This window comes from Asparagus officinalis, chromosome 3 (genome assembly GCF_001876935.1).
Source record: "Asparagus officinalis chromosome 3, Aspof.V1, whole genome shotgun sequence".
In the NCBI taxonomy this organism is placed as follows: Eukaryota; Viridiplantae; Streptophyta; class Magnoliopsida; order Asparagales; family Asparagaceae; genus Asparagus; species Asparagus officinalis.
In genome coordinates this window covers 74,287,254-74,303,964 of record NC_033796.1, presented here as the reverse complement: position 1 = coordinate 74,303,964, position 16,711 = coordinate 74,287,254, and the positions used below count along the sequence as shown (strand labels likewise).

At 39.1% G+C, this 16,711-nt stretch overlaps 1 long non-coding RNA gene across 1 annotated transcript; it reads right to left on the bottom strand.

Moving 5' to 3' along the window:
* LOC109834341 lies at positions 4,914-16,711 on the bottom strand. The gene is made up of 4 exons (XR_002245534.1): positions 16,634-16,711; positions 5,568-5,631; positions 5,335-5,439; positions 4,914-5,240 (listed from the first exon to the last, which is right to left on the bottom strand). It is a non-coding gene; the product is annotated as an uncharacterized LOC109834341 (long non-coding RNA).

Genomic DNA, 16,711 nt, shown 5'->3' with positions numbered 1-16,711 from the left:
ATATATTTAATTATTTTATTATATCAATTTGTTATTGTTGTATATTATATTAATATTTTTATAATAATATTATTTTATTATTAATATAATATTATACTATTATTAATATAATATAATATTATACTATTATTCATATAATATAATATTATTAATAATGTTAATATTATGTTATTACTAGTATATTATTATATAAATATTTTAATATTATATAATATATTATAGTTTTTAATATGTTAGAGTTTATTAATAGTACTTTAATAATATATTAGTATTTATGATATAAATAATACTATTATTATTATGAATATATAATTTTTACATTAGCATTTAATTAGCAATAAATTATTTTATTATTAAAAATATTTTACTTTATAATAAATTATATTATTTGTTACATAATATATTAATATTTTCTATATTATATTACATTTACTATACAACATGTTATTATAATAATATTATTATATTGTTATGTTTATTATTACTAATATTTATCTAATATATAATATTTAATAATTATTACTTTATTAAATTTATTTATTAAAATTAATAAACTTATAGCAATGTATACTATTGTATAATATATTATATATCATTACTATATTATTATTTATTATCAATAACTTTTATTGTTTTTTATATTTTTATTATATAATACATTATTAACATATTAAATATTGGTAATTAATTACTTTATTAAAATTTATTTATAAAAGTTTAATAATATATGATATTATAGTATTGTATATATATTTATTTATCATTACTATATTATGATTTATTATCATAAATTTTTATTGTTTTTTATTATTTTATTATTATATAATACATTATTAACATATTAAATATTAGTATTTAATATGTTATTATATTATTATATAAGATATTTTATTTATTATATTTTTATATTATTTAATATATATTACTAATATATTAAATTAACTATAATATAGTTGAGTATAATATAATATAATAAGCATGTTGATAATAACTCTATATTAATTACATTTAATATATTATATTAGTAATAAGCATGTTGATAATAACTCTATATTAATTACATTTAATATATTATATTAGATATTATATTAACATATTTTCAAACTCAACCAAAACACCAAACTTAAAACACCTAAAAGGTGTTTTGAAATAAGTATTGTGTTTTTGGTTTGAGGATGATTTAGCTCAAAAACATCATAATTTCTAAACGCATGGTGTTTGGTTTTTAGCAAAAACACCATAGAAACAAGTAAAACATCATGGTATCCAAACAGAGCCCAAATGTTAGACTTCAGAGGTTTAAATGGCCACACACGAAGATGTTGACGTATACTAGAAATCAGCACATGCAAATGTATGGGAAACATATTATTTTGGCATGTTTATATTTGAAAAGAATATGAAATAATTAACATTTTATTTAGACAGTATATTTAATTGTAAGAGGAGATAACTGGCATTGACCTTAGGGTTTAAATCGCCATACGTTGACTTTTGGTTGCAACGTGTTGACTGGCGTTGACCTAGGGTCACGCATTGATCGGCGTTGTCCTTAGGGTTTAAATTGCCATACGTTGACTTTTGGTTGCAACGAGTTGACTGGCGTTGACCTAGGGTTACGCGTTGACCGGCGTTGACCTAGGGTTTATACTCGTACGTTTGCTGGAGTCTACACAGTTTAAGCTCTTAAGGTATTGGAGCATGACGGTCCTAAATATCGGGCTACAGGACCAACTGTTAAAGTTGATTCGTCTGCAGATATGGATCTTACTCCGAAGCTGTTGGATGCGGGCTACAGGACCAACTGTTAAAGTTGATTCGTCTGCAGATATGGATCTTACTCCGAAGCTGTTGGATGCTCGAGTCACGAGACCAGTTAATAAAGCTGTCGTCTGCAGATATGGATCTTACTCCGAAGCTGTTGGATGCTCGAGTCACGAGACCAGTTAATAAAGCTGGTGCGTCAATGACTCTCACATTTATAGGATTTTTGGCAAACCCTCAGCCATCAACGGGTTTGATTAGCCTTTACAGACTACCGTTTGAGTCGGGCTAGCATGCAGATTGTTTAAGTCCGTTCTGCACATAACGTTATGCTAAAAGAGTTAACTCTTTTAGTGCTACGATATTGAATACGTAGACTTCGTCTTTCTCACGGGAATAGACTACCCGGCAACGTGTGTTAGACGTAGACTTAGGATTTTTGGTAAATCCTCAGCCATCAATGGATTTGATGTGCCTTTACCGACTACCGTTTGAATTGGGCTTACATGCGGATTGTTTTAAGTCCGTTCCGCATGTGACGTTGTGCTAAAGGAATGAACTCCCTTAGACTTGATGCTACGACTTCGAATACGTAGACTTCGCCATTGTTACGGGGATAGGCTACCCGGCAACGTGTGTTAGACGCTGACGTATTCCTACTTAGGCTTCGGGATAAAATACCCCAGACTGGATTCTGGTGTCTTTTTCAATCGGTGAAAGACTAAACCGGCAACGCGTGTTAGGCGTTGACTTATCCCTACTTAGGATTCAGGATAAAATTCCTCGTGCCTGTGAGGGGCGGATTTTAAGAGTTGAAAAAGTAGTGTCTTCTCTTGGGGTAAAGACGAACCCGAAATGGGAGAGAAAGAATTTTATATTCTATCTCCCAACACTAAAGAGGAAGAATTTTATATTCTATCTCCAGTTGGAAAGGAGACTCAAGGTGGGATCTCCACCCCTAGAAGAATCGAAAAGATTCGGATAACCCTAACTGTCGGAAGGTTTGATTACCGAACTAAAGATGAATTTCTCGTTTATCGAGAGTGAATTGTGGTTTTGGTCCTAACTGTAGGAAGGTTTGACCAAGCGGGAGTTTGAGATGACCCTAACTGTAGGAATGTTTGATCACTCGATTTGTGGATCTCTCGTTCATTGGAGGAATCGAGAGGAGATTTTGGTTATGGTCCTAACTATAAGAAGGTTTGACCAAATAGGAGTAGGAGTACAAATTATAGTGGGGGTGTTGACTTGTACAAATCACTCAAATGGGGTTCCTGGTGTTAAGTGATAGGGACTTAACACGAAGGGGTTTGACAATTTGTCAATGATGGACATATTAAAATTCACTTAACTTTCGAAGAGATTTTACCTTCATTATTTGAACTCTACAAGATTGTCACGAAATCCATTGCTAATAGGCTACAACGAGTTCTTGGCGGATTGATCGGATGCTTTCAGAGTGCCTTTGTCTCAGGGAGATCTATTCAGGACAATGTCATTGTTGCTTTTGAACTTCTCCACACATTACAAAAAAGGAGACGGGGTCAGTCTGGCCATATGGCACTAAAATTGGATATGAGTAAGACATATAATAGAGTGGAATGGGGGTTTATTGATAAATCCTTTCAGGTCATGAGATTTCCACATCATTAGAGGCATCCCATCTTAGACTGTATCTCTACTTCCTCACTCTCTTTCTGCCTCAATGGGCAGATTGTGGGTCAGGTCACTCCTAATCATGGTCTGCGATAAGGATGCCCACTATCTTCTGTTTCTTCTCTGCACGGAAGCTCTCTCGGCACTGATCATTAGACAGGAGGAGAACAGGTGCATCAGAGGGTTATCTTGTTCCTGGTCGGGGCCAAGGATTTCTCACTTGTTCTTTGCAGATGACTCTTTGGTTTTTATTCAGGCTTCCCAGGCCGCTGCACAGATTGTCTAGAGTATTCTGCTACTATATGAGGCTGCAACCGTTCAGAAAGTCAACTTTCAGAAATCTGTCATCACCTTTAGCCCCTGTGTAGATGAGGATACTAGGATTTCTATTTTCTCTTTCTTGGGGCTTGATAGGGCCCAGTCACATGATCAGTACTTAGGCCTCCCTTTGGTGGTTGGAAGAAGCCGTCGTCAGACTTTTGTTTCAATCAGAGACTCAGTTTGGAAAAGAGTCCAAGCTTGGAGGAGGGCTCTTTTCTCAGCTGGGGGACGAGAGGTTATGGTGAAATCTGTTTTGTAGGCGATCTCATACTATGTGATGAGTATCTTTCGCATTCCAATTTCTTTGTGCAGGGAGATCGAGTCTATCATTATGAGATTCTGGTGGGGATCAACTTCTGATGAGAGAAAGATTCACTGGGTTAGGTGGCAGAAGGTTTGTCGTGCAAAGTCATAGGGTGGTCTAGGCTTTAGAGATCTACATATGTTTAATCAGGCATTGGTGGCTAAACAGGTATGGAGAAACATCCAGGACCCTTCTTCTCTAGCTAGTAGGGTTTTGGAGGGGAAGTATTTTAGGGACTCGGACTTTCTTTCAGCTGGTGTCGGCCATGGCTACTCGTATTTATGATGGAGCATTATCTGGGGGAGAGAGCTCCTGACTCGAGGTCTGAGATGGAGGATAGGTTATGGCCAGAGTGTCTCTATCAGTGCTGACCCATGGATCCCAAAGCCCTTTTTTCAGGCTAATCACTTCTCCGATCAACCCTTTCAGAAAGGTGGCTGAGCTGATCTCTGCTTCGGGTACTTGGAATCATGAGCTGATTGCTACCTTCTTTTGGCAGGTAGATCGGGAGGACATTTTATTTATCCCACTGTCGCCTTCTCCTGTCCCTAACAGACTCATTTGGCATTATGAGGAGAAGGTGTGCTACACAGTCAAGAGTGGATACCGACTTCTTCGCCACACTATGCCTGATACGCTTAGGGATGAGCAAGTGATCGGTTCGGTCGGTTTTTATGAAATTTTGAACAACCAAACTGAACCGCCCATTATTCAAAACCGAACCGAACCATTGCAAATCGGTTCGATGCTGTTCGGTTTGGTTTGTTTGGTTCTAAGTCATCAGAAGACAAGCCATGCATCTCGGCTAGCTTAGAAATCTTTTCAACAAAAAGGATCAAGCTGTCAAAAGCCAATGATAGCACTGATATATACTTTCATAGAAGTTGCACAACTGATGCAAAAACTAAAGGACGTTCTCCTTGTGACTAAAATTTAAAGATAAATAATCAACATGAGAATTATTCAGGACTAAACCCTGATTTAAAACAGTGCACCAAAACTAGATCTTTTTGATCATTCAATCTACACCAACATAGGGAGGTGAGGTCCTACTATAACAAATTAAATTGCAACGTATCCTTCCACGGAGTTGATATTACCAAGTAATTAATTCCCTCATGCAGTAATTTTATCCCTTTTCTTGAATAAGCATTAACAGCAAGAAGATGCGTCACTGGCTTTAAATCATCAGCAGCTGAAAAATGGATCAGACAGAGAATTAACACCAGAAGTAACACATATAGCTTATAGTTCAATAAGGAAGCTGCACGAGGACTTAACAAGCTTACTTTCAGAGGAATGCAAGTACTTTACTTCTTTCAGCGTAGTTTCACCCCTAAAAATAATGTAAAGAGTGATATACAATTTTCCTTTTCCTTCCCTTCACCAAGTATCTGCAAATCATAATGATACAAAGCGGAGTTCTAAATTCAGCATCATAAGAAGAAGAAGAAGCATCAATATAATTAGTTGTGTTTTGTGTGGGCTGGAGGTATCCAGCTAGTGGATGATAAAGACTTACAAATCTGTATTCTTCCATGAAAGCTCTTATAAATCTATGATTGTCGGTTCAATTGAAAGCATACCTAAATCAGAAAGATAAACAAATAAAAAATTAAGAAAAAATCAAATCATTTAACATACAAAAACATAAATGGTAAATACCTATGTCTAGCTTCTCAAGAGCATCCAAATCTTCTTCAAAACAAATTTTGCTTGAACCCGACATAGCCAACAAGTTTCGAAGCCAATCGGAAGTGCATACTAGGTGTAGGCTGTCTAAAAATCACAATAGATAGCTTATCCCCCATCAAACACCGATGATGGAAGTTATAATCTGACGACTTCCAGAAGGCTGTAATCTGATGACTTTCGCGTAGATTGCTGAAGGTTACAATCTGACGACCTTCACGACAACCGATGAGAGTTCTAGTTCAACAGCATTCACAATCAACATCGGGAGTTACAATCTGACGACTCTCATATTCTCAAGGAGCCAAGACGAAGATTACAAGACAATGATCTTTGCAACGCTATGACAAAAGAGATTACTTGTTGATAATCTCTCCAAAGCAAGACGCGGAACTCATCACCGCGCTCTAAGACCAAAACGCGGAGGTCCTCCCCGTGTATCAATACCAAAATGCGGAGGTCCTCCCCGTGTGTCAACAGTAAAACGCGAGGGTCGAACCCACGTTACAACATCAAAATACTAGGGTCGAACCCATGTTACAACATCAAAACGCTGGAGTCGGACCCGTGTTACAATATTAAAACGCTGGGGTCAGACCGACGTTTTTCAATGCCCAGCGGGTACCTAACTCCGCGTCTCCAGTCTAAAATACGGAGTTAGGGTCCTGAACGCCAACGTGGGCGTTTGACTCGTTCAAACATGAGCTGAACGGTTCCAAAACCGGTTCCCATGATTTGTGGGCGGTTACACCCCACTTAGGAGTGATTTAAGGGGTGGTTACACCCCCTTAATCCCCTATAAAAGCGAGTAAACTCAACTGAGTTGAAGGTTGGCTTCTTTGGTCCGGAGTTCAAGGCTTTTTCGGCTGGCATTTTTGGATCTGGGACTTGACAGCAAAGGGAGAGATCGACATTCATCCTTTGGAGCATTCCTTGAAGCCTTCAGCCTTGGCTTGAGAACCGATTTTCGGTTCAAATCAACTCTTTTTGAAGAGTTTCAAACTCGATCAGAGTTATCAACTCATCAAGAGTTTTAAACTTGCCACGTAAGTTCTCCACAACATCAAATCGTGAGGAGAAGACATCGTTCTAGTGAATCAAGACGGTCGGATCGTCAACGGAGAGCAAACTCGACGCGAGCATTCGAGGGAGGCACTCCATCGCTACCTTGAAGAACCCAGTTTTAAACAAAGGAGAGAACCAAATTTGTTCTCTTCTCTTTTGTAATAAAATTGTAACTGGAATCAAAGAAATACAAGCCAAGTTTCTTTTGTTCTCTTCATTGCAATTTTTCCAACAAACAAAAGATGGCGACTCCGCTGGGGAATAGCTTCTCTGACGAAGAAGTGGTGGTGCAATCCGATGTTTATCTTACTGGAACGACCGTTGAAACTCTGATCATCGAGTTTAATCAAGCCAAGTTCGAGGAGGCCCTCTCCTCCGGATCCCTTAGCCCCAAGGCTATGCGCAAGATCCACAAAGTTTCCGAGGAGACTAAAGCTCTAGTTGTGGCCAACTCATCTAAAGACTATCTCCCATGGGGGTTGCACTGTTCATACAGTCCCCTCTCTAAAGGAGAATACTCGACTTTGGTACAACTCCAAAAAAGCCAATTTTCCAATCAACGCGAACTCCGCGTTTGCGAGTCTCAACATGAGCTCTGCATAAGTCAAGCTAAACGCAGCCCTCAGGTGTGCGTTTCCCAGATGGAACGCAACCCTCAGAGGCGCGTTCCAACGTCAAAACGCAGACCTCAAAACTACGTTGATCTGGATGAACGCAGCTCTCAGGAGTGCATCCCAGAACCAAAACGCAACCCTCAGGAGTGCGTTCCACAAACTAAACGCAACTCTCAGGAGTGCGTTTCGGAATCAAAACATAGATTTCAAGACTACGTTTCATCAGCTAAACGCAGACATCAGGACTGCATTTCCTTAGCTAAACGCAGATATCAGGACTGCGTTTCCTCAGCTAAACGTAGATATCAGGACTGCGTTTCACCAGCACGACCTGGAGCTCAGGCAGGCGTCCGGGTAATGAATTTCAATACAAAACCTGGTGTATACCGTCGAGTTTCGGGGCGCTGCCCCGAACCCCGTCAGGGGGTAGTCCGGACCCCCCGCCAGGGGCGCGCCGCCCCCTGGACCCCCGGCTCGCTGACCGGGTAGCGAGACCCCCGAATACTCTATGTAGCACGACTAGATTGAGGGGCAGATATAAGAAGTTTATGGATTCAAGGCATCTCAACCAGATCCATATTCACCAAGAGCCAGTCCTGTCTAATCATGGACTGGGGGTTCCAATTCAAACCTCACAATCAGTGAGTAATTCTCTTCGAATCTTTACAACAGATTTGAGAGAGTTCATATCGAGAGAAAGACCGATGCAGCAAGTCATTCGTTCATTCCAATGTGAACGGATGATTCCTATGGTCCTCTCGGGATATCAATGCTGCTCATATGCGGCCAAACCATTGGTGTTCGACCAATTAACGGATGTTGCTTTGTCTAACCAACGACGACGTTCTCACAAGAAGAAGTCTTCATAGACCGAGTATCCTGAGGTCACTATCAATGTGATCGGCAGAGGGAAAGCCTCAGGTCCTAGTTCCAATAACTCTGAGACAAGTCGTTCACCGAACGTTAGAGAAATCACTAACGAGTTTGAAGGAGTCTACCGACACACTCGGACTCGAACATGAGCCATTCCCCCTGTCAACTATCAGAGGTTAGCCAAGGGAACCAATTCCAATGATGAACACTCAGCCATTGCAGAGTCCCAATCATCAAGCTCTTTTGTTGAACATGAGAGCCCCGCTTATATGACGGGAAACCATGAAGATCTCACGAAGAGACTTGATGAGCAGGAGGCCATGATCAAATCTCAGCAAGAGGCCATTAATGAACTCATGGCCCTGTTGACTCAAATAGTCGCAAACAAGGCCAAATCTCAAAAGACATATTTGCCACCCAGGCAAGAATCTTCCCGGAGAGGAAAAACGTCTTCATCCCGACCTCACACAAGAAAAGGGAAGGGAAAGGTGGTTGATGACACGGCTTCTGATCAAGAAGCCCACAACCTGGAATCTTCCTCTGATGAAGGAAGAGAGACTGAGAATGAGTATAATCTTCAGTCTGCCAAAATGGAAGAATTAGAAGCCCGCCTCAATACCATGGCCAACAGAAGCGAGCTCCAAGACGAGGGAGTTGTCAGACCCTATCCTACCGAATGGGATGCAGCCCCTTATCCTCTAAAATTTAAAGTCCCGACGCTACAAACTTTTGACAGCACGGGATCACCAAACCAACATATTTATCATTTCAAGTCACAGACTGGGAATGTAATATCAAACGATACCATACTGGCTCGATTGTTCATTGGCACCCTTAAGGGAGTTGCCTTTGAATGGTTCAGGAAACTACCTGCCGGATGTATCCAAAGGTGGGCAGATTTAGAGAGACTCTTCCTGTCAAGATTTTTTAAAGAGGATACAGAAGTCTCCATCCATACCCTTCTCGCCACTAAGCAGAAGAAGAGGGAATCTGTCAAAGCCTTCGTCAAAAGGTTCCGAACCATGGCTCTCTGGTATTCGTCAGGTATGCCACAGTCTACTTTAGTAGAGACCTGTCGACATAACTTGCAGACCGACCTCCTAGCCCAAATCGGAGTTGCAGAATGTCGTTCTTGGAGACAACTAATCTCTCAAGGCGAACATGCTCAAAAGATTATTGCCAGGATCAAAGCTAAAGAACAAAGTAGGCAGGATTAACCTGAGCAATCGGACCAAGCCCAACCTTCTCCTGAGCAATCGGACCAAGCTCACTCTTCCCAGTCAAAACCGGAAGATACGACGGCCGCTGAAGCCAATCCTTTTCAGTAGGATGCCGAGTCTTCAATAACTATCATGTTAACAATTACCTCTGATAGTCAAACTCATTAGATAGTGACCTACTCCTTTTTCCCCTGCACTTGTTCAAGACTGGGGGTTGGTTTATTTGTAGTTCATTGGATTATGAGTAATAAAGTTTCTGAGTTGTTATGTTTAATAGAATACCTTTTTCAACCACAAAATCTATCAAAACTATCACGTTAACAGTTACCTTTGATAGTCCATCAATCTGTCAATCCACTTCAATAGGAGGGCAGGTCCATAAAACTATTATGTTAACATCTACCTCTGATAGTCTATCAATCTGCCAATCCTCTTCAATAGGATGACAGGTCCATAAATCTATCATGTTAATAGTTACCTCTGATAGTCCATCAATCTGCCAATCCACTTCAATAGGAGGGCAGGTCCACAAAACTATTACGTTAACAGTTACCTCTGATAGTCCATCAATGTGCCAATCCTCTTCAATAGGATGGTAGGTCCACAAAACTATCACGTTAACAGTTACCACTGATAGTCCATCAACTTGTCAATCCGCTTCAATAGGATGACAGGTCCACTAAAACTATCACATTAATGATCACCTCTGATAGTCTGCTTTCTCCAAATTCCCCCACCAATACTCTTCAAGTAGGATGATGGGTCTATTAAAACTATCACGTTAATGATTACCTCTGATAGTCCATTCCCTTCAAATTCTCTTGTCAATCCTCTTCAAGTAGGATGGCGGGTCTATAAAAAACTATCACGTTAACAGTTACCTCTGATAGTCAAACTCATTAGATAATGGCCTACCTGGTGATGTGACTCTATTCCGACTTCATGGATAGTGCCTCACTAGGCGATGTGTCTTGTCTACCTCTTTTTATTCCCCTGCTAAGTCTTAATCTAGACTGGGGGTTGGTTACTTTGGATCCACTGAATTAAGAGTAACAAATCTTTCACATCGTCGAGTTAACATTATACTTCTGACGATCATCATCCCCACAGAGTATGCATTCAACTCGCATTACTCCCAATTTGTAATGTTAACAACATACACCTCTGACAATCAACTTATCAATCCTTACCAATAGGATGATAGGTCCTTAAAATTGCTCAAATCGCAATCTTCCCCAGCAAGACGCTAAGTATTCAAAATCTTGTTCAAATCACAAGCATCAAAATTTATCGCTTTTGATGATAAACTCATTTAGCAAGTTTCCCCAGCGAGACGCTAATTCCTAAAATCTTGTGCAAGTCACAAGAACACGTTCTTGTCAAGTTAACATCAAACCTCTGACAACCCACTTATCAATCCTCTTCAATAGGATGATAAGTCCACAAAGTTGCTCCAATCGCGACACAAAATCCTGTCACGTTAACATTAAACCTCTGACAAAATCAACTTATCAATCCTCTTCAATAGGATGATAAGTCCACAAAGTTGCTCCAATCGCAACACAAAATCCTGTCACGTTAATATTACACCTCTGATAATATCAACTTATCGACTCTCTTCAATAGAGCGATAGGCCCACAAATTCTCTTGTCACGTTAACACCAAACCTCTGACAAATCAACTTATCAATCCTCATTAATAGGAATCTTGTCACGTTAACATCATACCTCTGACATAATCCACTTATCAATCCTCGTCAATAGGATGATAAGTCTCCAAAGTTGCTCCAATCGCAACACAAACTCTCATCACGTTAACACTAAACCTCTGACAACCCACTTATCAATCCTCTTCAATAGGATGATAAGTCCACCAAGTTACTCCAATCGCGACACAAATTCCTGTCACGTTAACATTAAACCTCTGACAAAATCAACTTATCAATCATCTTCAATAGGATGATAAGTCCACAAAGTTGCTCCAATCACAACACAAAATCCTGTCACGTTAATATTACACCTCTGACAATATCAACTTATCGACTCTCTTCAATAGAGCGATAGGCCCACAAATTCTCTTGTCACGTTAACACCAAACCTCTGACAAATCAACTTAGCAATCCTCATCAATAGGATGATAAGTCCACAAAGTTGCTCCAATCGCAACACATTCCTGTCACGTTAACAATATACCTCTGACAACAATCCACTTATCAATCCTCATTAATAGGATGATAAGTCTCCAAAGTTGCTCCAATCACAACACAAACTCTCGTCACGTTAACACTAAACCTCTGACAACCCACTTATCAATCCTCTTCAATAGGATGATAAGTCCACAAAGTTGCTCCAATCGCAACACAAATTCCTGTCATATTAACACTAAACCTCTGACAAAATTAACTTATCAACTCTCTTCAATAGAGCGATAAGTCCATAAATTCTAGTCAAGTTAACATCACACCTCTGACAACCAAACTAACTTATCGACTCTCTTTAATAGAGCGATAGGTTCATAAAATACTGTTAGGTTAACATCACACCTCTAACAGTCTACCCCCAATAAACTTGTTAATCCTTTTTACAACAAGAATAGCAAGTTTTTATTATAAAATCCCCAGTGGATTAAAGATTTTCTGGAATTATCCTAGTGATAATAAAGAAAAATTTTGAATTTTACTTTAAGTGAAAATTCATGCCAAGTTAATACTATACCTATGGCACTTCCAACTTTCTTTTGGTGTTTCAAGCCACACAGAAAGAAACAGCATCAAAAATCCATGCCTTCACGTATAGGGGACTTTATCTCGATCCCTAATTAGAGATAAGCCTACGCCTAACACGCGTTGCCGGTTAGTCTTTTTTCGTAAAAATGACAAAGTCTATGTATTCAAAATCATAGCATCAAGTCTAAGAGGGTTCATTCTCTTAGCACAACGTTACATGTGGAACGGACTTAGACAATCCATATGCTAGCCCGACTCAAACGGTAGTCGGTAAAGGCTTATCAAATCCGTTGATGGCTGAGGGTTTGCCAAAAATCCTATGCATGTTCATAGGTCCATTAGCTTAATGGATGTGAGCCGAGACTTGAAACATATGAGCTAAAGACAAGTCTCAAAGACTTAGTCAAAAATGCACGGAAGCCACTTCCATGTCTTAAGTCAAAACGCTGAGGTCAGACCCACGATGTAAAAACCAAACGCTTAGGTCAGACCCGCGATGTAAAAACCAAACGCTGAGGTCAGACACTGAGGTCAGACCCGTGATGCAAAAACCGAACGCTTAGGTCACACTCGTGTTCCAAATTCAACATGCAAGGGTGAGACCCGCGTCTCAAGTTCAAAATACAGAGTCCACCCCCGCATTCTAGAAGCAGGATTATAATGCATACCTTCACACAGGATCTTCATGACAAATCCCTTCAACCAAGATACCTTCAAAGCGAGTGCAGAGAACGACTCCTTTATGACAAGGAATCAATAGCTCCAGGATCAGAGTTGAGATCCAAAGTATTCCGAAAATTCGTCCCAGTCAACCGCGAACTTTTGAAAACTTTGGAGGGGGTTCTGTAGGCTGTCTAAAAATCACAATAGATAGCTTATCCCCCATCAAACACCGATGATGGAAGTTACAATCTGATGACTTCCAGAAGGCTACAATTTGAAGACTTTCACGTAGATCGCTGAAGGTTACAATCTGACGACCTTCACGACAACCGATGAGAGCTCTAGTTCAACAGCATTCACAATCAACATCGGGAGTTACAATCTGACGACTCTCATATTCTCAAGGAGCCAAGACGAAGATTACAAGACAATGATCTTTGTAACGCTATGACAAAAGAGATTACTTGTTGATAATCTCTCCAAAGCAAGACGCGGAACTCATCACCGCGCTCTAAGACCAAAACACGGAGGTCCTCCCCGTGTATCAACACCAAAACGCGGAGGTCCTCCCCGTGTGTCAACAGTAAACCGCGAGGGTCGAACCCACGTTACAACATCAAAACACTAGGGTCGAACCCATATTACAACATCAAAACGCTGGAGTCGGACCCGCGTTATAACATTAAAACGCTAGGGTCAGACCCGCGTTTTTTAATGCCCAGCGGGTACCCAACTCCGCGTCTCCAGTCTAAAATACGGAGTTAGGGTCCTGAACGCCAACGTGGGCGTTTGACTCATTCAAATATGAGCTGAACGGTTCCAAAACCGGTTCCCATGATTTGTGGGTGGTTACACCCCACTTAGGAGTGATTTAAGGGGTGGTTACACCCCCTTAATCCCCTATAAAAGCGAGTAAACTCAACTGAGTTAAAGGTTGGCTTCTTTGGTCCGGAGTTCAAGGCTTTTTCGGCTAGCATTTTCGGATCTGGGACTTGACAGCAAAGGGAGAGATCGACATTCATCCTTTGGAGCATTCCTTGAAGCCTTCGGCCTTGGCTTGAGAACCGATTCTCGGTTCAAATCAATTCTTTTTCAATAGTTTCAAACTCGATCAGAGTTATCAACTCATCAAGAGTTTTAAACTTGCTACGCAAGTTCTCCACAACGTCAAATCGTGAGGAGAAGACATCGTTCTAATGAATCAAGACGGTCGGATCGTTAACGGAGAGCAAACTCGACGCGAGCATTCGAGGGAGGCACTCCATCACTACCTTGAAGAACCCAGTTTTAAAAAAAGGAGAGAACCAAATTCGTTCTCTTCTCTTTTGTAATCAAATTATAACCGGAATCAAAGAAATACAAGCCAAGTTTCTTTTGTTCTCTTCATTGCAATTTTTCCAACAAACACTAGGCTTTGTACCATTCTCAGAGTTAATAAGCTCCTAAATGAATCAAGTACTCGGCCACCTGTACTAAATACAGACTCAGAAGTAACTGTAAAGATTGAACAACCAATACATCACGAACCATCCGAGAGAGAATTGAGAACCTTACACTATTAACTTTCCAATAAACGAAAATATCAAAGTTACTTTGATCGGCTTCAACGTCCTCGCTTAGAAATCTTTCCAACTCTGATTTTGCTTTGGCACTTCCTTTTACGACTTTCACATTTTAAACCGACTTCTTACATCGGTTATTTGATTAACATCATTATCGTCAATATTATTAGATGAAGCACTTTGCCCACTTGCATCTATTTCTATTCCATATTTAATTTTGTACTCATTGAATAATGCAAATGCAGCATCTTTGATGAATTTTAACTTATCAACACTTTCTTTCTCACCGTATGTAAGCTCAAGAATAAAATTCACAAAATCTTCTTTATTTCGTGGATCAAGAAGTGTCGTAATGTAAATTAACATGTTCGTCTTCTCCCAACTTCCCCAATACTTCTCATATTTATCTGTCATTCTATTAGTAATTCTAGCATATGATGCATCATCAGACAATCTTCATTTTTGCAAATCACAAGCAACATCACCAATTTCTTGAAAAAAAAAATTACTTGTCACATATGAAGAACCCGAAACACATAATGTTAGATTATAAATTTTTTCAAGCAAAATACATAACCTTCTCACATTAACCCAATCATTCTCCAATGACATTCTATGAGCTTCATTTCCATTACTTAGTTCAAATCTAAAGAAGTGATCCTCTTCACCATATCTTTCAAAAGCTTTTTCATATTTTTGAGCAATGTCAACATCAAAAAAGTGGAATTCCATCTAGTGCATACATCCAAACATAAAGATGAACCAAATTTAATTTATTCTAGTTCAATGCAAGTTTTGAATTTAGCTAATCTAGATGGAGATTGCCTCACATATCTCATCGCCGAATGAACACGGACAACAGAATCCCCCAAATCTTTGAGCCCATCACTAACAATAAGATTAACAATATGAGCAATACATCCCATATGAAGATATTTTCCACCCAACATTGTGCCTCCCCAATTATTTAACCTTTTTTTAAGTAAGTAATCATGGTATCATTTGAACTAGCATTATCAACCGTAATGGTGAAAACATTCTCAATTTCCCAATCTAGTAAACACTTCTCGACCACCTTCCCAAGATCATCTCCTTTATGACTTGAAATAGGACAAAAGTTTATTATTCTTTTGTTCAATTTCCAATCATTGTCAATCTAGTGTGCCGTTAAACACATATAATTAATATTTTGAATGGAAGTCCAAGTATCAGTTGTTAGACACACCCTCTGACATGTAGCTTTCAATATATTTTTTAAACTTTTTTTTTTCTTCAAGGTAAATCTCATAGCAATCTCTTTGGATTGTCCAACGAGATGGAATATGAAATCTAGGGCAAGCGGTGGACATGAAATTTTTAAACCCTAAACCCTCTACTAACTTGAATAGAAGCTCATCTAAAATGGTGAAATAACTGCGGGCTTTTCTTACGGCTCCGTCATCATAACTCCAACTATCAAGGGTTCCCATTTTCGTACTAGCTCCACTTTGTGAATCAAGAATGAGTTGTAAATTTATTAGCTTCTGTCGAGTGTCGACATTATGTGGGTGTTTTTTACAAGACTCCATGTGATTATGTAGTGCTGTAGTACCATTTTTTTACAATGTGCAAAATACATTTTTTCACAATAGTTGCACTTTGCTTTTGGATCACCATTTTTATCTTTAAACTTAGTAAAATGATCTCAAACCTCCGATTTTGCTTTTATTGCTTTTCTTTTAGTCAAAGTCTGAGAGCCTTGTAGTAAAGTGAGTCGATTTTTATAGTAAAGTTTGAATAGGGGCGAAATTTGAGATTAAAATTAGGAATGAATTTAATTTGAAAATTTCTTCTTTACCTTCATCCATTACCCACTATATGAAGTTATTAGGTTTAATACATATATAAGTAGCGACTTCAGTTAATAATACAATTAGAATAAGCAAGTTAGAGCGCCAACAAAACTTGAAAATAAAAGTGGGAAGGCAAAAAAATAAAAATAAAAAAAAGAGAAAAATAAAATAAATACTCAGTCAAATTAGAGACATAAAATTTCTTGTTCCAAATGGAGAAGAAATCTCAATCAACCCACATGTAAAGTACCCTCGATTGACCGATCTCAACTAAAGACTCGCTCCAAAATATTCTAGAAATCAAAATCAAATGTCAAAAGAGAAAGATCCAGAGAGATTACCAATTCCCGAGATGGTTCGCGAAGGCAATAGCATCAAGGGAAAGGGGTCTCGCCGGCGATCCGCCTGTGTGCCCGCTT